At 45.9% G+C, this 23,650-nt stretch overlaps 1 protein-coding gene across 1 annotated transcript in view; it reads right to left on the bottom strand.

The window, feature by feature from the left end:
- Positions 1 to 23,650, bottom strand: part of TRAPPC9 (trafficking protein particle complex subunit 9) — a 2,424,721-nt gene that overhangs the window by 1,054,633 nt on the left and 1,346,438 nt on the right. The window lies entirely within an intron of this gene.

Genomic DNA, 23,650 nt, shown 5'->3' with positions numbered 1-23,650 from the left:
GGCTGCTGCAGAACCAGATGAGGCTGGAACACCGAATGGCTTCCATGACACTATTCAGGATGAAACGAGAACAGCCTCCCCTGAAGTAACCATTCATGCAAGTAAACTAACTAGCTTTTCAGAGCCGAAGAGGCATGAGCATGAGCATTTCTAGTGTCAAAAAATGTCTGAAGTTGCACATTTGTATTTTCTCACATTTAATTACTTATATTTTACTTAATCGCAGCAAAGCATGAAATTTACAGACTTCTTCAGTGCCCTTCGGTTTTTAGAGCGGCAGGCATTTGAATTAATTACTTTTTGAATGTGAAGAGAAATGGAGCAAGTTGGTGAATTGGGGGTTCAAAGATGGTGGGACACTAGAAAGGTAAGGGAAAAGAGACAGTCCTGCAAGCAGTTAAAAGTAAGTTACAGCCCACTTATGAATAACATTTGCTGAAAAGAGAAGCCAACTATCTGAGATTCGTGGCAAATGAGGACACTTGATATGATTACCATTTTAGTAAACATGGTGCTTGCTTACTTACGCATCAGGTAAATCGCTGGTGGCACTAGAATTGATCACATGTAGAACAGCCGAGCTGAACTTCACAAAGTATCTTGTATAACTCGTGGATAAGTTCACTGAAATAAGAGCGAGACATGCGTGCTGCCCGGCCGTGAAGCAGGGGGCACCCTTTGAAGTCAAAGCTAGAGAAGGAGAGAACTAGAATTACCTTTGGTGCAGGAAAACAGGGTTCAATCCAAGAGCGGCCGGGAAACTGAAGCGGCCAGCCATGAATAATTAGGGGAGGAGAAGCCGCACAGCACACGCTGGGAGAAGCCCTTTGATGTGCTGTGCGGCGGTGAAAAAATGCAATTAGGAGGGAGGGAGGCTGATGCGCGTGCTTGTTTGCTCACGTGATTCACGTGAACTTAAAGAAAACCGCACAAACGAAACCCTTGGTTTCACGAGTTTTTTGAGCACTTGAATTCTCGCTCCCTCAATGCGCTTGCGCACATTGATAGTTCGCGAGACCTAAAAATACATCAGAAGCAACAGTGGTGACCGTAAACCAATTAGGTAAGTAAGAACAACTGACGGGTAAAAACAGATAAACAAATACCAGACTACTGAAGATAAACAGCATCAGGAGCAAGATAAAGTATAACAAGCATTGGCATTGCCAATAGGTCTCGCTTGTGGGACCTTATAAGTATTTAGTTATGCAGCACAATATCCTTAGTGCAACAACATCAACTGTTGCATGCCTAAACACTTATAAGGTACAAGGTTTAGCCGTGCAACAGCTGATGTTGTTGCACCAAGGATATTGTGCTGCAAAACTAAATACTTATAAGGTCCCACAAGCGAGACCTATTGGCTATGCCAATGCTAGTTTTGTATTTCAATGCAACTAGATCGCTCGCCTTCCTGCCCACGCCTACAAGAGAGCCTTCAAGACCAGCCTCGTAAGAAGGATGGGCAAGTTGTTTACTGCAAGTACTAGCCCCTCCCAAGCTGCCTCGGGCGATAAGTCTACCTTGGTTTAACAGAAACCTCGGGCGATGGTTACAGCTTAAGAAAATAGACATACTTGTTCGATGCAAAAATGTTGTTATGTTATGTTATGTTATGTTAAGGCCATATTTTTAGAGCGCACGGCTGCCCAAAGGGGCGTCCCGGCGCTTTGGCAAAAGAGGCCTGAGATCTACAAACACAAAGGGAACAGCACTGTTATCACAAAATTTACACAGAAAAGAGGAGAGTCTTCAACTCTTTCCTGAAAACCAGGAGGTTCGTAGCTTTGCGTAGAGGGAGAGGAAGCTCATTCCAACAGCGGGCTGCCACAAATTGAAAGGCTCGTTCTCCCATCCGGACCCGCTTAGCCGGGGGCACCTCCAATTTAGCCAAATCGGCAGATCGTAACACCCTCCGCGGCACATAGAAAGCAATCCGCTTCCTAATATAGTTGGGACCGATGGAATGAAGGGCTTTGAAGGCCAGCGTAAGAATCTTAAATCTGATTCTCTTGGAAATAGGCAGCCAATGCAGCCTATTCAGAAGTAGTTGAGCGCTGGCTCTCCTTGGCAAGCCGAAGATTGCTCTGGCCGCCGAGTTTTGGACAATTTGCAGTCTGGCCAAAAGATACTTGGGCAGACCTGCAAAGAGCGCATTAGCGTAATCTAACCTAGATCCCACTAACGCCTGGACTACTGTCTTCCGATATTGTAGAGACAGTAGAGGAAGAAACTTCCGCAACATCTTGAGGATGCCAAAACATTTCCCGGATATCCCCATAATATGGGGGCTAAAGGAAAGAGCATCATCAAACATCACTCCCAGATTTTTCACTTGGGAAGATGATTGCTCAGGGGGAAACATATCCTGGGGCCACCAGGTCTTCCAGTCCGGATCAGGAGTACAGCCGAAGAACAGCAACTCAGATTTATCTGAGTTGCACTTCAGGCTGTGTCTCAGAAACCACGCAAATACTGCGCTCAAACAACCCTTAATCCTGTCGCCGTCAAAAGCCTCACCTTTGCTGCAGGTGAACAAAAGCTGGGTGTCATCAGCGTATGAGATGACCCGGGCCCCATAAGCCTCCGCTACAAGCGCCAGAGGGGCCATATAGATATTAAATATGGTGGGGCTCAGAATGGACCCTTGAGGAACCCCAACCTCTAGCGCTTGCATTTCGGCGGAGAACGGGGGAGCCCAGATCACCTGCCGGCGGTCCGAAAGGAAAGAATGATAGGCAACGAGTTGCAAATGTAAAACCGGACAGTTGTTTTGATTTTGGGTTAGCCTCAATCCAGCTGCAGCATATAGTCATTGTGGTGTGGGGTTGGAAGAAGGGAGCACGAATGCGGAGGCACATGAACCACGAAACACTACACAAGGAATGCGGCGGAGTGGAAAGAATGAAACACTTGGGATACGATCGAACAGTTTTAAATGGTACCAATAACACCGCCTGCTGCAAACTCTCAAAACCGAGGAACACATTGGTGTTTCTAATGGTCGTGGGACTGGCGTTACACATGCCAGATATTGAAAAATAGACTGGAATTTTTAAGAAAGGTAAAATAACGCAGTTTTTGTCCTGGAAAGTAAAGCGTCTCCTGTTGTATGTGTTCGCATTTATGACACGGGCAGCAAACATTCATGGGACTGAGTAAAAATCTAATAAAAAGCAGCAAGCGGGACGTGTAAATTAAAGTAAACTGCACCCGGCTAAATGATAAACAGTCACGGGCGGAAGGTGAAAGCAAAGCCGGATGGGGGCGTGAGAGCCTGGTGGGGGGCGGGCCAGATATTGAAAAATAGACTGGAATTTTTAAGAAAGCTAAAAGAACGCAGTTTTTGTCCTGGAAAGTAAAGCGTCTCCTGTTGTATGTGTTCGCATTTATGACACGGGCAGCAAACATTCATGGGACTGAGTAAAAATGTAATCAAAAGCAGCAAGCGGGACGTGTAAATTAAAGTAAACTGCACCCGGCTAAATGATAAACAGTCACGGGCGGAAGGTGAAAGCAAAGCCGGATGGGGGCGTGAGAGCCTGGTGGGGGGCGGGCCAGATATTGAAAAATAGACTGGAATTTTTAAGAAAGCTAAAATAACGCAGTTTTTGTCCTGGAAAGTAAAGCGTCTCCTGTTGTATGTGTTCGCATTTATGACACGACAGCAAACATTCATGGGACTGAGTAAAAATCTAATAAAAAGCAGCAAGCGGGACGTGTAAATGAAAGTAAACTGCACCCGGCTAAATGATAAACAGTCTGAAAGCAAAGGCGGATGGGGGCGTGAGAGCCTGGTGGGGGGGCGGGAATGCGAGCGAGGGGAGGAGAATGGAGGGGGAGGCAAGGAGTGTGGCAAATGGCCGGAGGGAAGCCGGATGGGGGCGGGAGAGCCTACGAGAGAAGCACACAAGGGAGACATGGGGGAAGCTGGTAATTAAGGGAGGAGATGCCGCAGAGCGCACGCTGGGCGAAGCCCTTTGATGTGCTGTGCGGCCGTGAATGCGCGTGCTTGTTTGATCACGTGATTCACGTGAACTTAATGAAAACCGCAGCGCAAGAAGCCCTTGGTTTGACGAGGATTTCGAGCACTTGAATTCTCGCTCCGCTCAATGCGCTTGCGCGCATTGATAGGTCGCGAGACCTAAAAATGGCTTACACTAGAAGCAGTACCCAGGCGCAATTCAAATTAATATGCCAAAAAAAGGCTGCTACCACAAGGGCATTGGGGAAAATGATTACACTATAAGGGGAGGTGGAATTGTGGAACTCAGGCACAAACCAATAGGAACACAACGATGAGTAGGAGAAAACCTGTGTTCCCACAGAGTAGAACAGAACAAAGAGAAGGTCCACATCGAACAAGGGAACAAAAGTTACCCAGGACAAAGAGTCTGCCTGCCTGTGGTACCACGATCACCAATATGGACATAAGGAGCAGAGAAAAAATGAAGTCAAAGTCCCTATAAGGGATACTAAGTGCATAAGTAGCTCACAAAATAAGGTTTTCAAAGAATGGGGAATAAGGCTTAGCACAACAAACAGAATATCCGCCATAGAGTAAGTACTTGGGTAAGAGAAATCAAGCAGCAAAAAGAAGCTGAAAAAACAGGCTGCCATGAGCCCAGAAACTAAAATATGTTCCAGATAGATAAATACGAAACCTGTCACTGACAGCATAAATTGGAACAAAAGCATCCGCAGCAAGCAGAAACACCACACCGGGTGTAACTCTGGAAGGGAGAGAAGTACTCCGCCCTATGAAGGCTGATAAGGGCCTAAATAAGGAGAAACAAACAGTCCCCGTCAAATCTAGTACAACAACAGAGTTAAGACTCCGTACCACCATGACTATCTCTGAACCGCCGTAAAGTCGAGTCAGGATGCACACCAAAAAGGGAGGCGCCATCAAAAGGCAGGTCAATCAAAGTAGTGTGCACAGCCTCTGAAAACCTGGAAGTACGCAGCCATGCACGCTAACGTAGAGCTATGGACGAGGCCATAGCTCAACCAACTGAATCAGGGGTATCCATACCACAGTGCATGCTAAGTGTGGCAGCTTGTTGGCCATCTCGTACCAATGGAACAAGAGCATTCCAGCCTCCTCCGGAAGGGAGTGCAAGAAGCGTTTCACGGAGTACCGCAAGGTGTGGGTGAAGCAGACGAGGGCACAAGAAGTGTTCAGAGATCATAGGGCAGAGCTAGAAGAGAGATACACCTACCACAAGCATCACATTTCCTGGCCTCTCTGTCCGGAGAGATGCAATCAATATTTTGGGTAGCTAAAGCAACCTGTACCACAAAGCTCTGATAAAATGGATGTTGAAGGAGACAGGAGGGATCCTCCGGGACAGGGTGATGCCTTTGAGAAATAGAGCAGTCCACAGGGATCCCTGTTTCAGGTGGAGCCCAAGCACCCAACAGGATATTGAAAAGACAGTCACTGTATGGAAGGACAGGCTCCACTGGTTGGACCTGGCCCTTTTTGCCTTCCTCCTGTATTTTGTCTGACCTCTTTTTGTTGGTTTTATGGCTCTGGGCACTTTACCACTGCTAATCAGTGCTAAAGTGCATGTGCTCTCTCTTGTAAACTTGGTAAGATTGGCTTACACCTATTTGACCTATTTAATGTACCTGTAAGCCCCTTGTACAGTGGTATCCCATATACCCAGGGACTGCAATGCTACTAGTGGGTCTCCAGCGCTGCTTGCACCACCCACAGAAGTAGCCTTTCAAACCTGTCTCAGGCAATCTGCCACTGCAGGGACTGCACATGCCGTTTACTGCCAAAGTGATATCGAATGGCAAGTGGTTGCACGTCCAAACTCCCATTTTACTATGTATAAGTCACCCCTAAGGTAGGCCCCAGCTAGCCCTACACAGTGTGCTGTGTAGGTAAAAGTTAGGGCATGCGCCTTTGTTGTGTGGCATGTCCGGGTAACAAACAGCCTATTTGATTGCTCACTGCTGGGAGGTCTACTTCTCTCATAGGTTTGCATTGGGAATTCCCTGATATACTTTTCAGTGGTAATTCCTGATTTGAAAGGAGTAGCACTGTGATGTTTGATATTTTTGGAATGGTAGAGAAAAATCACGTTTCCTGGTGTTGGGGGATTTTTTATTACTATTTTAGAAATGGCACTTTTAGAAAGTAGGCATTCTTCTTTGCACACATCACTTCTGTGTTTTGCAGCCTGACTCCAATCCACGTCGATTGGCAGAGTGTCAGCTCAGCTTGTGCATACTTTCCATACAGCCATCACACAGGGAGGATTGGGTGTAACAGGGTTGCATCTGCATTCATCCGCATTTTGAATGGTCTTCCTGGGCTGGGAGAGTGGGAGGCGTTGACACTTAATATTTGTATAGGCTGTCCTGACCTCACACAAAGGGCTCGTTTACCCCCTTCTGATGTCTGGAGCCAGTGCATGGGTGGAGGGTAACTCCCGGGCCTGATCATATCTTGCTGGAACCTTCTCCCACCTTCTACAAGCAGGCCTCAGAGTATAAGTACAGGGGCTCTGACCCCACATCTTTGAGAACTTTTGGAACTGGGACCGAACCTCTGTCAGAAGGACTGCCTGACCTGCACAAAGGACTCAACTGGACTACTCTTCTGCTGTTGTGCTGCTACTGGCTGGGTGGCCTAAAGGACTCACAGAATTGTATTCCTGCTTGTTGACCTGCTGCCAGCTACTCCCTGACTTTGGATTCTCTAAGGCACTGTGGTGATATGAGGAGGAACTGCCATCCCTGCACTCTACCTGCCTGGATGTGCTGGCCTTCCTATCTGCGTTGCACACCAGCAGTGTTCCAAGCCCATGGTGAGAGTCTTACTTTTCACCCAAAGTGTAGATTACCTTGCCTTGCCACAATAGTGCATACTGAGTGCTACAATTTTTCATTATTAACTTGTGCGCCAGAAAAGTACAGAAGGACCGTTCAGAAAATCCCTGAACTGGTGCATGCAGCGCCGCTCTTGCCTCGAGTGTTTCAGTGAGGGGAGTGGAGAGCTGAGGCAGAAAGGAGAGGCTCTGCTTTGTGGCACCGGGCTGCTCACCGGCCCACAAGCAGCAAAAAAACTCGGCCCGGCCGCTCCTCAGCATTGCTGGGGCAACGCTCCCATCCCAAGGGTGTGGGGCCCAGAGCAGTCCTGAAAAGACTGATGCCAGGAGTCCTGGGAGTAAGAGCCAAGGGAAGCTCCTGCAGAAATGTGCCCTTTAACCAGTTAACCGAACGGGGAGGGGAACCCTTGATAAAGGCCCCGCTAGGCCCCTGTGCCCTGCCTGTGTCCATTCCGCCTGAAGCAGCAGCATGTGCGGGCTGCTGTGCCTCACCTGCATTGCGTTCCTAGCCTCGCGGCCACTATGGTCATTTTGTTGTGCGGTTATTGACATGGACCTGAGAGGTCCCAACTTGTTTACTCACACTCTAGGGGCTCCTTTTGTCTGGCGCTGATAACACGGGTGAAATATTGACAGAGGACTTGTTCAGGGTATAATCATGGCGTATCTTGGTGTAACAGGTGCCTTTCAGCCCTCTGCTTATCGCTGAGTGACCTGATACCTCCTAATGGGAGACGAGGTGCGCTGTGCCCTGGGGTCTCGTGCATTCCTGCTTTGTGGCCCAAGCAACTGCATGTTCATGCCTTAAACCTGCACTAGGGTCCTAATGGATGTAGTTGTCACCTTGCATTGTCAGGATGTCGAGTACTTTTGTAGTGTTGACATTATATGCACAGTTTTTGGTGTTTTGATGACAACGGCAACCTGGAAACCTCCCTTTTAGTGCATGCCTTGTAATGTTATGACAATTGGCCAAATGGCAATGTGATTTCATGATCTATGTGACGTTATTATTATTATTATTATTTGGAGTTTTATATAGCGCGCGGTTACCCTAGGGCATCCCAGCACTTGTCCAAGGCTTCGGAGGCTAATAATAGAAAGAAAAACATTAAGCGGGGAACAGGTGGGTCTTGAGTAGTTTCCGGAACCGCATAGTACAGGTCTCAGAACGTAGATTCAAAGGAAGCGCATTCCACACATTGGCCGCGTTCACTAAGAATCTTCTGCCACCCGTCCGGGCTCTTTTCACTCTGACAGTTTGCAACAGATATTTATGATCCGAGCGCAAGGCTCTGGTAGCCTTATAGGGGAGCACCATATTTCCCAAAATGGGAGGTCCCTTCCCCTGAAGGATTTTGTGAGCCGTACAGAGGGATTTAAATTTTACCCTCTCCCGCACCGGAAGCCAGTGCAGTGCTCTTAATGCTGGTTTAGCTGACTGCCTCCTAGGGATGTTCATCAGCAGCCTTGCTGCTGCGTTTTGCACCTGCTGGAGTTTATTGAGCGTTGCTTCCGGAGCGCCCAAAAAAAATCGCATTACTATAATCCAGCCTCGATACAATTAGTCCCTGGATGAGTAATTTCCTGGAAACCGGTGGAAGAAGAGGCAGGACCTTACGGGCTGACCGGAGAAGGCGGAAACAGACTCCTGCGGTTTTTTTGGCATGGGTCTTAAAAGATAAGTCCTGTTCCAGCCACACCCCCAAGCTCTTGATCTCCTTTTTGGGGCTTGGGGGATCGCCAAGACAACTAGGCCAGCTGCTTGGCGGCAAGGAGAGCACCGAATGGCCAAACAGCATCATCTCTGTTTTGGAGTCATTCAGTTTTAATGCTGAGTTGCACATCCATGTGTGCACCTTGGACAAGCATGAGTGAAGTAGGTCAAGTTGATTCACGTTATGACATATGCCCAGGGACACCATGATTGGTGTGATTATGGACTAATGTGATTCTATGCATAATACAAGGATATTTTTATATATTACTGAGTGATGTCTCTTTTGTGGTGTATTCATTGCATCACTGGTGTGTGTGTGTGTGTTGCGCAAATGCCTTACACATTGTTTCAGGGTATAAGCCTGACTGTTCTGTGCAAGCTACCGGAGGTGAGCGCGGGTTATCTTTGGTGTATGCCTTACTTGCCCTGAATAGAGTGGTGAGTTCTGTCTGGTTTAGGTGTATATCCTAGCCATCCAGATACCCCATTTCTAACACTACGTTAGACTAGTCAAGAGCTAGAACGCCAAGTAAAGGGTCTAATAGCAATTCCACAGAAGAAAGTTGTAAATCCAGCACAACCGAAACTCGATGGAGCATGTCCGCCAGAGCGGAACTCGCCTCCGTAGCCAAACCATGAGGAGACACAAGAGGCTGGAGAAGATTCTAAGTCACTGGCATCACCCATGCCAAGTAACAAGCCAGACTACATAGGGGGTGGAACCATGTCGAAATGGGAGGAGAAACACCACACCTTCTGTAGTACCTAAACAACCATGGTCCTCAGAAGGAAAAACCAGAGGAAGGAGTCTGTGACAGTCAGCTCCATTGGCGCTACATCCGATGCCATAACTGAAGCCGGTCGATGCTGAGAAGGCGATGTCTCGACGTCAGAAGAAGCCTCTATGGCACCACCATCGGAGCTGGCAGACAAGAGCGTGATGGGGACATTAGAGTCATCGAAGCAGGATCCTAAGGTGGAAGCCTCGACGGGCTGTGTACTAGCTTTGCTAAGGTGTCAGAGACTGGAGCCAGACCTGAAGTCGAAGGAGAAGCCGCTGGTGGGGGCATGGGCACGACCTCAGGAACTTCCGCGGGGCCCAAGGGCGATCCAGAGGAAGGTGATGACCCAGATATAGAATGAAGAGCTTGAGAATATAGTCTCACCTGGGTAAAAGACGCCCCGGCCCCAGGATAGGCAGAGAGACGCAAGGCTGACTCATGCCCCGACACTTCAACAGAAGAACAGGGATCAGTGGTAGGCGGCTAAGGTGAAAGTCGCACGACTCCGACCGCCTACGCCGAGACTTACCTTGGGACGTCAAAGGAGAATGACACCCACAAGAATGGTTCCTAGAGCGGACACGCAGTTGGTCTGCAGAGCGCGTAGGAGACTGAGGGCGACTAAAAAACTTCCATGCATGTGACATACGCTGTGAGGAGCTCCATGTGAAGTTCTCTTTGTGCCTTTGGTCGGTGACAAGAGTCGCATTAGTCGGAGTCATAGTGCTCACCCAGACACCACATGCGAGTGAGGGTCCATGGCAGATATTTTATAGTCCATAGGACTCAAAAGGCTTGAATCCCGAGGACATTGAAAAAGGGTAGAAAAGGGCACACTGCTCTATCAATGAAAAAACATCAAGTAGGATGAAAAACGGCTGTAGGAACTGGAGTGCTGATCTGCGTTGCTAGCGTGGAAAAGAAGGGACAGATGGCAGCGTGTCAGGGGAGGGCTTATATGGACTCCATTGACATCAGATTCACGAGACGATGTTGCTACTGAGTTGCTTAACGCTCTCTACCGATGCGCAGAGGTACTGCTAAAAACAATTCCGATCCAGTCTGGTGCCTGGGTAGGATTCTAAGGTAACAAATCTGCTGCTAAATGTCTACGTTAGACATGTACTTTTAAGTTTTACATGTCCTGGTCACTACTGAGGCCTACCCTTTCCATAGGATAACAAAGGATTACCTCATTACATTTAATAAGTGATAACGTTTGTTTGGGAGCATATAGAAATGTCATGTTTAGTGCCTAAGAAATTGTAATTCAAAATCCTTTTAAAGGTAAAGTCGGATTTTAAGTCACAATTCTGAAAGTCCATTTTTAGAAAGTTGGCATTTTTTTGTTCCAACCATTTGGATCCTGTTTCCTGGGTCACATGCAAGGGAGCAGCCAGAAAATTAAAGTATCCCCCACTTTGAAATAAAAGCTCTGATAGCACAAAGCAAGTGAGCCAAACCCTCCCTAGAAGAGCTTCACAGTTGCTTCCATCCAAGCATCCATACATACATCCTTTTACCCTTCTACCCACCCGCTGATATCCACTATTGCACCTTTACATTCTTAAATCCATTAATTTCTTTCATGCATCATTCTATCTATTCCAATTCCATCAATCCATCTACTCTGCCATCCACCGATCCATCGATCCACTCTGCTGTCCATCCATACATGCATCCATCCACTCTGCCATGCATCCATCCACTCTACCATCCATCCATCCATCCACCATGTCATCCATGCATTACCCTTCCATCTACTGTGCCATCCATTCGCTCAGCCTTTCACCCACTCATACATACATCCCTTTACGTTACCATCCTTTGACCTGTATATCTATCGCTTTACTCTGTCATCCTTTAACATGTCTGTTCACCTATCCATTCATTCATGTATCTATCTATCTGTCTATTTAATAATCTATCTGACTTTGCAGCAGGTCCCGCTACGTTCTTCTCTGCAGCAGTAAATCCTGTTCAGTTGCTACGCGCAGAAGGAGTATCCGGCCTCATGGAGCCCTCTTCGGCTGCAGCTTCGTCCTGCTTCAGATTTTCAACTGCCATAAAAGAGACTAAAGTCTGAACAAATAAATCTTCACTGTGACTTAGTCCAGTGGATACCCGGTGATGACACCTCTTCCTCAGATATTGCCAGCAGCCTTGCCCCGCTGAACTTTACCTTCTCAGATAGTTGTTTTGAAAAATTCTCTTAAGTACAAAGGTAAGCGGAGACCGGGCGCAATCCACTAAGTGTATACAAACCGCAGTGCATCGTGGTCGGACATGCCTTTCGGCTTTCCCCCGGTTTCGCTCTACTAGATGTCTGCGCTTGGTGTTTGATCTTTCATTGCTATTTTTCACTTTAAAATTTAAAAACTCATAACTCCAGTTCTACTAATTGCATTTTTGTCATTTTTGTGTCAAATAATATATTAACATTTGCTATATTTTTCTAAATTAGTGTGGGATTTTTCTTGTGTTAATGATTTCACTTTTTTACTGTTTAAGAGCTGCATAAACACTTTACACATTGCCCCTTAGTTAAGCCGGACTGCCTTTTGGCCAAGCTACCAGACAACACAGGTTAATTTAGTGACTTTTTATGGTTCAACGTGACAAGGATTGAGACTGTTGTTTGACAAGGTTTCACGCCCCTCAACCAACAACCCAATGTCTTAAAAAAATCAAAATAGAGACTGTTTTAAGGAGTTACGCATATTTAATGTTATTATTTATAATTCAAACTCATCAGCTTCATGTCAGGGGAAACGACCAGCTCAACGCATGCGTCACATCGCATGCGTTTACGGCGCGTGGCATCACAACGCACGCGACGTTACAACTCATGCGTTTACTACGCACGCCACTACATCGGAGGCGCATTAGATAGTGGGCGCTTACAACGGACACGGGAGACAACGCTGGAACCACGAGACAGGTAAACCTGTAGTGTTTTAGGCTTTTGGGTAGTTGGTGGGGAGTGTAGTGGAGGGGCAGGGTTTTAGGCTTTAGGGCTCGTGTAGTGGAGGGGCAGGGTTTTAGGCTTTATGGCTTAGGGTTAATAGTAGCATATGGTTGTGCTTTAGGGGTTAGGGCTTAGGGTCGGATACAGTAGTGTTTTAGACATTTGGGTTAGGGCTTTTAGGGCTTAGGGTTAAGGGGCAAATATGGTAGTGTTATGGACATTGGTGTTAGGGCTTTTAGGGCTTAGGGTTAAGGGTCGGATATGGTAGTGTTTTAGACATTTGGGTTAGGGCTTTTAGGGCTTATGGTTAAGGGTCGGATCTAGTAGTGTTTTAGGCTTTAGGGTTAGGGCTTAGGGTTAAGGGGCGTGTAGGGTAATGTTTTAAGGTTTAGGGTTAAGGGTCGTAAATGAGACACTATTTAGGCTTGAGGGGGTCGATGTGTCTTTGCTACGTTGCTTACAGTGTAGTTTAGGAGGTAGGGTCAGGAGGAATTCGCATTGTGTACAAATCGCGATTTTAAAGTATGCGGGGTGTTGGAATGCGGTGTGAATGTCTTTTGCATGCTTTACAATTGGGATGCGGCGTGATGGGCTGCGTAGTAATTACTTGCGATGTAAAGGGACATGCGATCTAAAATCGGCGATGTGAGGGCATGCGATGTTACCGTTTGCGATGTGCCATCATACATCCCATGTCAAGGATACTTAAAATAAAATAATGTGTGAGTTGGTTTGATCATGCAATTATTAGCATCAGTGGCATACTCCTGATTGAGCACTATCTAAAGGCAGCAAATATAACAAATAATATACTTGTAGTAGGGAATATCGAAGGCGGCATATTGTGACAAAAATATCGAGGCACAAAATATAAAAGAGGAAAGTGCACAGAGGGAGAGAGGAATGTACCATTCCAATCTCCACATCTATGTACGAGTTCGGTACCAAATATCTTTAGTGGAGAAGTGTGGCTCAGTGGTTAGAGGCGGCAGACTCGGAAGCTGAGATCAGCCGTGGACCAGGGTTCGATTCCCCGCCTCGGCGGGTCTCGGGCTCAAAAATTCCACGAACTCGACAATTCTCGCTCCGGTGCCTACTCGACTCACGGGGTCACACTCTGCGACTCTGGGCAATAGCTTGCTTAATCTCCACTACGGCCCCTCGCGGCGGGATGCCTGGCTTTCACCTTGTGAATACCCTGCCGGGGTATCTCTCACAGGGGAATACCAGGACGGGTTCCCTAAGCAAGCGCCTTGAGACCCCTGGGTGAAACGTGCGCTATATAAATCGAAATACATTTACATCTATACAAAGTTACCTTTCAATGTTTTGCCCCTCGTTATTCTGGTCATGATATAGTGACCCATCGATATGCTGTCTTTTATAATCCCGTACCACACCAAATAATATTCCACTCATAAATGTAGACTTTACTTTCACCTACAATGAGTCACGTGTATCGATTTCAACTGAATTATTTTTTTTAATTAAATATCTTTATTTGGTTTTTGAAGGTTACGACAATTGCACAGAAATAGTGGCAAACATGTCTCAAAAGTGCCAAACATGCACCAAACAAGAGCTGTTAAACTGGAAAGGGGTCCTGTGCCCACATACGTCACCCTAATGGAAGCTCAATGGTTGGCATGCATGACAGTTCCATAGTCACATGAAGAAATCACAGCAGGGGTCAGAATACGGCTCTTAAACCATTGTAGGCCCTGCATACATATCAAGGGGATCCCAGGTCTCCATCAGAGACGAATATCGTAGTGTCTCAGCCACCCACACTATATCTTATAACATTTCTGTGGGCATCCCCTATTTTCGAACGTGACCTTTTCAGAAGCCATAAATAAATCCACCCCCATCTTCCATTCTGGTAGCGTCGGGGCCTCGGGGGCTCCCCACTGTCGTGCCATGTCACGCTTGGTCACTACCAACTCCCAGATTGCAGAAAAGTAGTACAGCCCTAGGGACATCAACATCTGCCAGTATCCCCAATAGCACATATTTGGGATCCGAGGGAATAGTCTCGCCCACCACCCTGGACAACTCCCCAATCACCCCAGATCAGTACGCTCAGATGTCCCGGCAACCCCACAGTGTATGGATGTATGAACCCCTTGCCTCCCCGCATGGTCACACTTTGGGGAAGCTGCCCAAATACTTTTATGTAGACTCTCCCTATCATAGTAAATTCGGTGCAGGTTTTTTACCTATAAGAGGTGTAACTGGGATTTTATCGCTACCTTACTCGGGAGCATCAGGGCTGCCTCCCAGTCCACATCTTCCAAATCGTCCACCTCCTCGCCCCATCTCTCTCTCTCAACTTGAGGAGCCTGTCTGGCATGTTGTTATTAAGAGATTCATATATGTTTATTTCAACTCTTACATTAATAATTGAGCTTAGAACTCACCTAAAATGGGGAAATACATAGATTATCTGCAAGTTGCCTAGTTTGGCACATTTAAAACATGTGCTTAACGCTGTGGCAGAGTGAACAGAATGTGCTGCTGTGTTTTATTTCAAGAGATAATGGTTTGTGCATTAAGAGCGGGGGATTGATTGTACAGCTCAGCCATGTATGCCTCTCAATGGCAGCCTTTCAAATCTAAAGGTTGTTTGAGACAAGGACACCCTGGTAATTCAGCAGCACAGGTGCAATAAAGAATGCTTTGGGATGCAAGGGTTTTTCTAACCCTTACCTCCTGCCGCTCTAGGCAAGTGTGGAGCGTGCCACGTCATAGAACGAGCTTCTCTATGAATTGTCAAGAGTCATAAGAGGGGCCGTGAGGCGCGCAAAGAGAGAATAAAGATGATACAAAGGGAGAAGTGTGAAAAAGGAACACGGAAATGATAAGTTGTAAATACACACGGAGTCCTGGTTCAAATCATTTATTCAGCACAGCTTACAGGCCACCAGCCCTGAACAGCTCGGCAAATAAGTGTCTACAATTCAAACCTAAACTTCAGCCCCAGAACAATGCAGTGTGTAATCATTGAATGACACTGGAATGACACTGTAACCCAGCAACCATGACACGAACAAGAATCCATCACAGAGAACCTGAACTGGGCATAGTAGACACTGGAAACTGGCAATAGCAGGAGATGAATAATATGAAGAAATAAACCTCTGTGCCCATATAGCTCACTTTATCTTGACATTTTATGTTTTGATCAAAAACGTTTTCAGTTTTTACAAATACAAATAAATACAGAATCCGGTAATCAAGTGACTGAGTAGAAACAGATTTATATAGCTTTAAAATGTGTTTTAGCCACAACCAAGGATTATGAAACACATGCTTTCTGCAACAACAAAAAAGCTGGATTGCCTGCAGACAATTCTCAAGAGAACTGCTAAGGGAGGCAGAGTATGCCTGGAAAATGTATGAATGTCGCATACCTGTGGGATTTTCAAAAATTCCAAAAAGGAACTATCTATGAAAATAAAATGAGCGATCTGCGACTGCTAGATGCCGGGAATGTCATGCAGGCTGATACAATATTTTATTTTATTTGGGGAAATTTACCAGCGAAAAAACAGACTTTCAATTAAACTGACACGGCGCAAACCTGCTATAATGCAGGATGGCTTTATAGCCTCACAATGATAATAATTAATTTCAACTTAGTCTTATAAATGTCAAAACGAGTCACACTGTCAAACAAACAGAAGTAGCTCAAATGTCAAAAAAGCATCCAGATTTTACTGTAACCTTACGTTTTTATGGTTCTTGTTTTATTCCACTGGCGTCTATGAGTTGTCAGTGAAAAGATAGCAGTAAAACAAGAGCTAAAAATTCCGATACGGTCCAGAACAGAGGGCGTGACGGCAGCGAAGGGACCAACCCAGGATTTGAAGACATTGAAACAATAGACAAGCACAAGGCAGATCAACTATATGGAAATATTCTTAATAGCTCTGAGGCTCGTCAGTCTACAGACTATGAGTGAATGAATACAATAGCTTATTAGTCAATTAAAACCATAAACATTATTATACAATTCATAAGGTTTAAAAATACATTCAAGAAAGACTAAAAAATATTGTCGTTCATCCATTCCTGCCACTAAGCATCTGGTCACTAGTGCTTTACTTTCTTTAACTTTCCTTCCTTAGTATATAAGTAGAGATGCCAAGACTATTTTAAATCTTTTTATTTTGTATTATTGGTGGGAACTCTAGAGATAGAACTTCTCCACGAGGGCAGCAGAGCGTTATTGCCATTTTATTTGGTTTGCGTGCGCGAAAAGGCCGGTCTGATCTGTGGTAGGTTCAGTACAGTTGCATCACGCGCAAGAATTACAAAGGGTCCTGATGCTGGTAAGGTAGTGCTACAGGTCCGCAGACTTTGAGTGGCCCTGGGTTCAACAGTGCTGCATGATAAAGGTGCATTTGCTTCCTTTTTAGATCTTTTTTTAAGTACGTCTAATAAAGAACATGCACGGCCAATAAACTCCTGGGGCTGAACTGGGATACCTGTTGCATCAGTGGTTAATTTGTAAAACACATAAGTGTTGGGGCTCCAGCCAGGAGGCAGCTAGTACCAGTCTATTTCTCCTGTTAGCGCCGCCTAAAACAGAGCCAACTACTAACCATGAATGTTGGGAGAGGGTGTGGCCTAATGGCCAGAGCTGCTGACTTCGTAGCTGGAGAACCAGGTTCGAGTCTCAGCACCGGCTCATCATCCTGTGATTCTGGGCAAATCACTTAATCTCCACCTAAAGCAATGTGTCCTCACCTGGTGCTCATGAATAGTGCCGGTGTTGATGATTAACTGCATGCGTGCGGGCGGAATTCCGCTCGTACGCTGAGATTTTTTAAAGCGCACTTTACGTGACGAGCTGGGCTCGTCATCAGCGTGCGAGGAGGCTACGCCATGACGAGCCCAGCTCGTCATCGGCGTGGAAGGGGTTAAGTATTGGTGCTCAGCACCGGAAACCACAGGCTCAAATTAAGCAATATGTTGCCTACAGTTTGTGTGAAAACCTCTGTTGTTGTATACATTGACCCTCTCAATCAGCATAGAACGTGTGATCTGAAAGTTGCCCACAGATATCTGCAGAAGGTGTATTGACCCACTGAGTTATGTCACCAGAGCTGCAATGATCATTGGTAATCACATTTAGATCCTGGCAGTAGCATACAAACATATTTTAACCTGCAATGGACAGAGCTTGTCATGAGCACCAAGTGACAATCCAGAACAGGAATTGGAATACTCTCTCCCCCTTTGTCTGACTGCTCTTCTAAAGTTGTATGCCACTACATTCCCTGTCACTACATCCCCACTACTTCCTCTGCCAGTGGACATAACCTACATCTCACAAACAACACCTAAATAGGTCAAGGCCCGTCTGGGGTTGCTTGTGCTCCCATCTGGAGGGGACCTGGCCTGGCAATTTGAGTGTGATTGTTCCCATAAGAGAAGGACTGAGTTTGGGTGGCATATAGCAGGTCTCTATCTAGACTGCAATAGTGGGCACACAATGATAGACTGGTATGACACCCCGATTATTTACCAATGGCTGAAATTTATCCAAAGTTTGCCTTTTCATTTTTATAACAGATGTCCTGCAGGCATCTCCAGACGTGGGACCCATGTTCACACGCTCCACTTGGAATCGAGTGGCACTCCGCTTCAAGTGACCCCAAACAGGCTGATCCCACTTTGGGGTTGCTTCTGTCCCATCTGGAGAGGGTCTGGTCTGGCACTTCGGGCCGGAATTTCCAATTGGAGAAGGATCATGTCTGAATTGCATATGGCTGGCCTCTGCCAAAAGTGGCATAGAGGGGAAAAAAGATGGAAGGGAATGCTGCAAAAGTAATTACCAGTGGGGAAGATTCATTTAAATATTCCACCCATTACTTTAAAAAAAAATGTAAAAACGTACTTACCGAGTCCCGCGCCGACTCAGCTCTTGGCCGGGTCCGCGTTTTTCTGCTACTAGCCTGCTGAACAGGAAGCAGGCACAGGCAGCTTCCCTTCCCTCCCCTTAGCCAATCACAACACTGCAATGGCAGCGTTGTGATTGGTGCGGTCGGTGCCCAGCCGGGCACCTGTAGGGAGGCCATTTTCTCCAGGTAGGCTGCATGCAGCCTACATAGAGAAAATGTAGAGTGCGCATGACTGCTCAGGTCAGTCCCAGAGGGCCGACCAAACAGTCAGCCCCCACAACAGTGGGCAAGCCATACCTCAACCAACCCGCCCACCTCCAACCAGACATACCGTTCCGCCCGCCCCCAACCAGGCATACCCTGCCTTCTGCTTTCTCGCAGCGCGAGAAACATAAAATGGTATTTAAAATACCAGTTTAGGTTACTGCTTCTCGCACTGCGAGAAAGCAGTGTGGCGACACTCCTCCACCATAATACACCTGATCCCGCCAGCACACTGGACGGCTGTGGAGAAGATGGAAGATAACGGATCTTAAAAACAAGTGATTTAACCCCTTCACTGCGGCGGCAATTCCGCCGCAGCGCTAGGGGGTGGGGGGGCCGCGCGGCGCTCCCATGCTCGTGACGGAACTGCTCCGTCACGAGCCTCGGGTGCGCTGTGCTGATGACGGAGCGGTTCCGTCACGGCCCCGCCCGCTCAACAGAACATCCAGCGCTGGCGTGGAATCCGCGCCGAGCGGGCCGTGACGGAACTGCTCCGTCATCAGAATGGGAGGGGTTAATACACCACCCACACCCACAGTGTCAAAATAGAGTCCCACCTGTGGGCGCATACAACTACAAGAAAATAAAAACTATTGAAACCACAACCTCATTTCTATCTATGTATGCCTGGAGAATCTTTTTTGCATCCTTCTCCCTAGAACTTGCATTAATGATTGTCTCTGGCAAACCAGTAAACTAAAAAACTAAGGATGAAGCTGGAAACCACAAGCAATGGGTAGGATGTTGAGTTAGAAGCTCTTTAAAGTGCCTGCCTCATATCCATTTTGTTCTGTGCTTTTAATTTCCTGATGTGTGCTGGAGGAGGTAAACTAGGAATTCAAATGCATAGATTTTGGGCAAATTAACATAAAATGGTACATAAAGGAAGTCGTTCCTTTATGAAAGTCAGTTGTTTTTCATTCACAAAGCAGCGCGCACCTGGAAGGCAAAATCCACTCAAATGGTTGAATGAAAAAGTCAGGACGTATTTTTCCTCCTTTGGGTATTTGTTATTTCAAACACGTATGTTGATAAAGATGAATACCATTTTTAAAGATTTTCAGAACAAGCAGTTCAAGTGTATCTGTTGTGCTTATGATTTATTTCCCCAAAAACGCAAAAAGCATGAATCACTTTTTTTCAGTTTTATTTTCAGCAAACTCGACCCGAAGGTAATGGAGCGCTTTCCATGATGAGTACCAGTTATATTACACTCGGACACATTTTTTTTAAGGCAATGGGAAATTAAGTGATTTGCCCAGAATCACAGGATGTTGAGCGGCCCTGCCGAGACTCGAACCTTGTTCCACAGTTCCAAAGTCGGCAGCTCTGGCCTAAACGCCACGTCCTCTCTTTAACACTTGATGTATGGAAGCCGACTTCGGGAAGGGAGTGTATGCAGAGCAGGAGACAGTGTTCAAACAGAAATGTTCTGAGCAGGATTATATTGAACGCAAGACATCAGAGGGGTGTAGAAAAGAGAGACCGCCTGAGATGAAGGATGTTGGGGATACTAGGGGGCGGGGGAGGGGAGAGGAGCAAAGAGAAAGAGATGAAAAAAATGGAACTGACAGTCACGAACTGTGCCCATATGCATACCAATAATACACACTACTTGCATGCGAAGGGAAAAGCTCAACTTTGCTGCAATCTAAATGTACAGCGCCTGGATACCTTCAAGAGTGGTTAGCTACGCTCTACAAATTCACATCGGAGTAGTGTACTACTCGCCAAAAAAAGCGCTTCAACACCCCATCAGGGGTAACAAGCGATATATAAATACAAAACTTTTTTCCTCTTCTATCCTTCTGCTATCCTTCCGAATGCAAATAACTGACTAACTTATGCACCACTTAAATGACTTTCATATTTCACTATACTAATTCAACACTAATCCTCTATGGGTCTCGGAGTAGCGTGCTACTCGCCAAAAAAGCGTTTTAATGCCTCGTCAGGGGTAGTAAGCGCTATATAAATGCAATTACAATACAATACATAGCATAACATAATATAGCATGGCACAACATAGCAAAGCATAATTTAACATAACACAGCATATCATAACATAGGTACTGGCCTCAGCTTCATATGTTAAACGAGTAAACGCGTCTCTTAGATTCCTCATACAAACCTGTCTCCAAGAAAAGTTCGGCTACTTTATGGACAGCGGTTGTCAGCAAAAATAAAAAAAACACAGCTCTACAAGCATTTTCCAGCACTTGATAAGCAGTAGGTCGTGCACAAGCTATGGAATTTAGATATTCACAGAAATGCATACTTTATGTAGGTTTCCCTCTAGGAGCATTACATAAAGTGCTGCTGGGAATTTAGAGGGAACAGAAAAGTCACAGGCTCCCCCTAAGGCCCGCGAGTAAGGAATGAGCGACACTGATTGACATGACACTATAGGCTTCTGATATCTATAGCTGCCTGGCCTAGAGAAGAGAGCGGAGACGCCTGGCTTTCAGATTGTTTAGATTTGAATTCATCTGGCTTTTGCGAGGACTTCACTCAGCTTTATGAGATAAACTGCATAATTTCCCATACTCCAGTAAGACAGAGGACATTGCTGAGATTTCTCATGCTACCCTTACAAAGCTTGCACTCATTTTGTATTTTAGTAACAAAAAATGTTTATTTATTAATATTATTATTTTTTCCGGAGTTTTATATAGCGCAAGCTTGACCAGAATCGGGTATCAGAGCGCTTTACACGAGCACCAGTTGCGTTACATGAGGACACAAGGCTGGCACTAGGCATGGGCAGCGTGGGCAGCTGCCCAGGGCCTCGCACTCAGCCCACCAGCATGGGGCCCCGAAACGATGCGTGTCCTGTTGTTTCCCTGGCGATCCATTTTAAAGAAAGGTGTGGCCTTGCAATTATGGTCTATCGGAGGGGACCCCCTCCCAGGGCCTCTCAGGGATGGTGTCTGGAGGCCTAGGGGAGGGAGACTCTTCCTCTTGTCCCAATTGCAAGGAGACTCATTTAAAGACACTGCGGGAGGCCCTTTGTCCAGCATTTTAGCGCCCCCACAGTTTTAACTTTTAGACCACAAGCAATTCTCACACCTATCGGGCTGAAGGTGTGAGAATTGCTAGAGGGCTGAAAGTTAAAACCTTGGGGGCGCAAAAATGCTGGACAATGGGCGTCACGCTGTGTCTGTGAATGGTTTCTTTGCACGGGGCCACTTAAGTAAATTAGAGGGGCCTCGGACATTTCCTTTTAGCCCAGGGCCCCGCACATCCTACAACCGGCCCTGTGAGGACACATTCATTTTTGTTAGGCACGGGGAGATTAAGTGATTTGCCCAGAATTACAGGATGTTCAGCGTCATTGCCGAGACTCGAACCCAGTTCCCCAGATTCGAGGTTGACCGTCCTAGCCGTTAGGCCAACTCCTCTCTCTCCTCTTTTGTGGTTTTTATATAGCGCCATCAAAGCCCTGTGAATGGGCGTCCGTGCGCTTTACAAGAAATCGGAAAAGCATGATATTCTGCAGCGAAAAAAGAAACATTTGTGAAAGTCACCTATACATTGGGACAGATAAACCAGAGGGTAATTAGAATACAAAACTGTTATTCAACAGGGGCCCAGTAAGAATTTCTTTAAGGTGGTTTTGAATTCTGCAATTGGCGGGCCCAAGTGTAGCGGGGTTATTAGAGGATTTCAGATTTTAGGAGCATTGCTGAAGAAGGGCCAATTTTTCTTTGTAATATGTCCTGCACTTCGGAAGAACGAGAGAAACCCCTGGTTTATCTCGCACATCCTTGCTGCCTCCAACCATTTTCAGTTTGCTTGCTAAGGGCCTGACGGCCAGATGTATCAAAGAGTTTTACTCATTCTGTGTCTATGGGAAAATGCGTTCGTACATATGGCCCCAAGTTACCGATTTGCAGAACTTTGCATGTGATGCACGGAGTCATGCAAGTGCTTCATGCTTCTAATGGAAGCCATTTTAGTGGTATTAAGAGTGAGAAGACGTTCCAACTTTCCTTTTACCAGAGATGAGACGAGCTGCAGAGTACAGGACTGATTTTAGTGGAGCAAATCGAGAGCTATAGAAGCCTATGTATAGAGCATTACTATGCTCAACTCTTGACATGACCGTAGCTTGGAAAATCTTGATTTGTGAAAAGAGTGTCATAGTTCATAGAATGCGGAGTAGATGGCTGGCACTCCTAGCTGCTGCCTTTATGTGGGTATCAAGGTTAAATACGGTAGAATGGAATGCCGGGAGATGTGGTGAGTATTTATGTGGTTTGTAATGTGGTGGTGGACATCTTTAGATAGCTTTAGTTTAGAGGGATATGAATTTTGCTTAGCGGTGTGCAACTTTTTTTTAAAATTTTGTAACCTCAGTATCTGTGTAAATAGCTTACAAGCTGGTTAAGCTTACAAAAAAATAATAAGCAAACTTGCAGAGTCAGAAATGTGCAAACTATTGCCATTCTACACAGGAATCTTTACAAAAGTTAATCCTCAAAAAAAAAAAAGAATTGAGTGTATTTTCCAGGCTGGCTAAGTTTAATTATAGTGATCATGATCTTAATGATCAGTGACAAAATATCTCACAGTGTGGAAAAAAAAAACCTTACATGGGTAAAGATGAACCAGGAAACCTTCCAACCTTTGAAAGGGTTAAAATTGAATACTCTGCAGATAGGGAAAAAATCTCACTTCTCTAGTTTTGTGACTGAGGATATGCAGACACGTGTTATCTTATAGCAAGAGAAACAGGAGTAATCAAACCACATTGCTTTACTCATGAAAAATGCAGAGAAGCACTCACCTATAACAAGGGCGGCTTGTTCCAGCTTCAGGGAAGGGCTCATTACATTCTATGGTTTCAATTCCTTTTCTAAATAGCCAGTGTTTCCTACAATTGGTAGATTAGGGGTATGAGGATCTTTAAAAGCAGCCATAAGGTAGGAAAAGTTCCTCTACTCTACCACCACCCACTTTGTATATTTCAATTTGGCACCTGGGTTGGGCAATAGCTCAGCAGAACAAGGTGAGCTGAAGGGCATCTGGAGGAGAGTCCATGTCTCATCTCTTAATGTTGAGATATCTTTGTATCCACCTTAAATTCTACTGGGCCTAGCTTCTCTTGGATAGGCTATGACATACCACTGCCCAATCCAGCAGATTCACATATAAAGTCT

This window comes from Lissotriton helveticus, chromosome 4_1 (assembly GCF_964261635.1).
Source record: "Lissotriton helveticus chromosome 4_1, aLisHel1.1, whole genome shotgun sequence".
Taxonomy (NCBI): domain Eukaryota; kingdom Metazoa; phylum Chordata; class Amphibia; order Caudata; family Salamandridae; genus Lissotriton; species Lissotriton helveticus.
The sequence above is the reverse complement of the archived record's forward strand: the minus strand, read 5'-3'. Positions and strand labels throughout refer to the sequence as shown.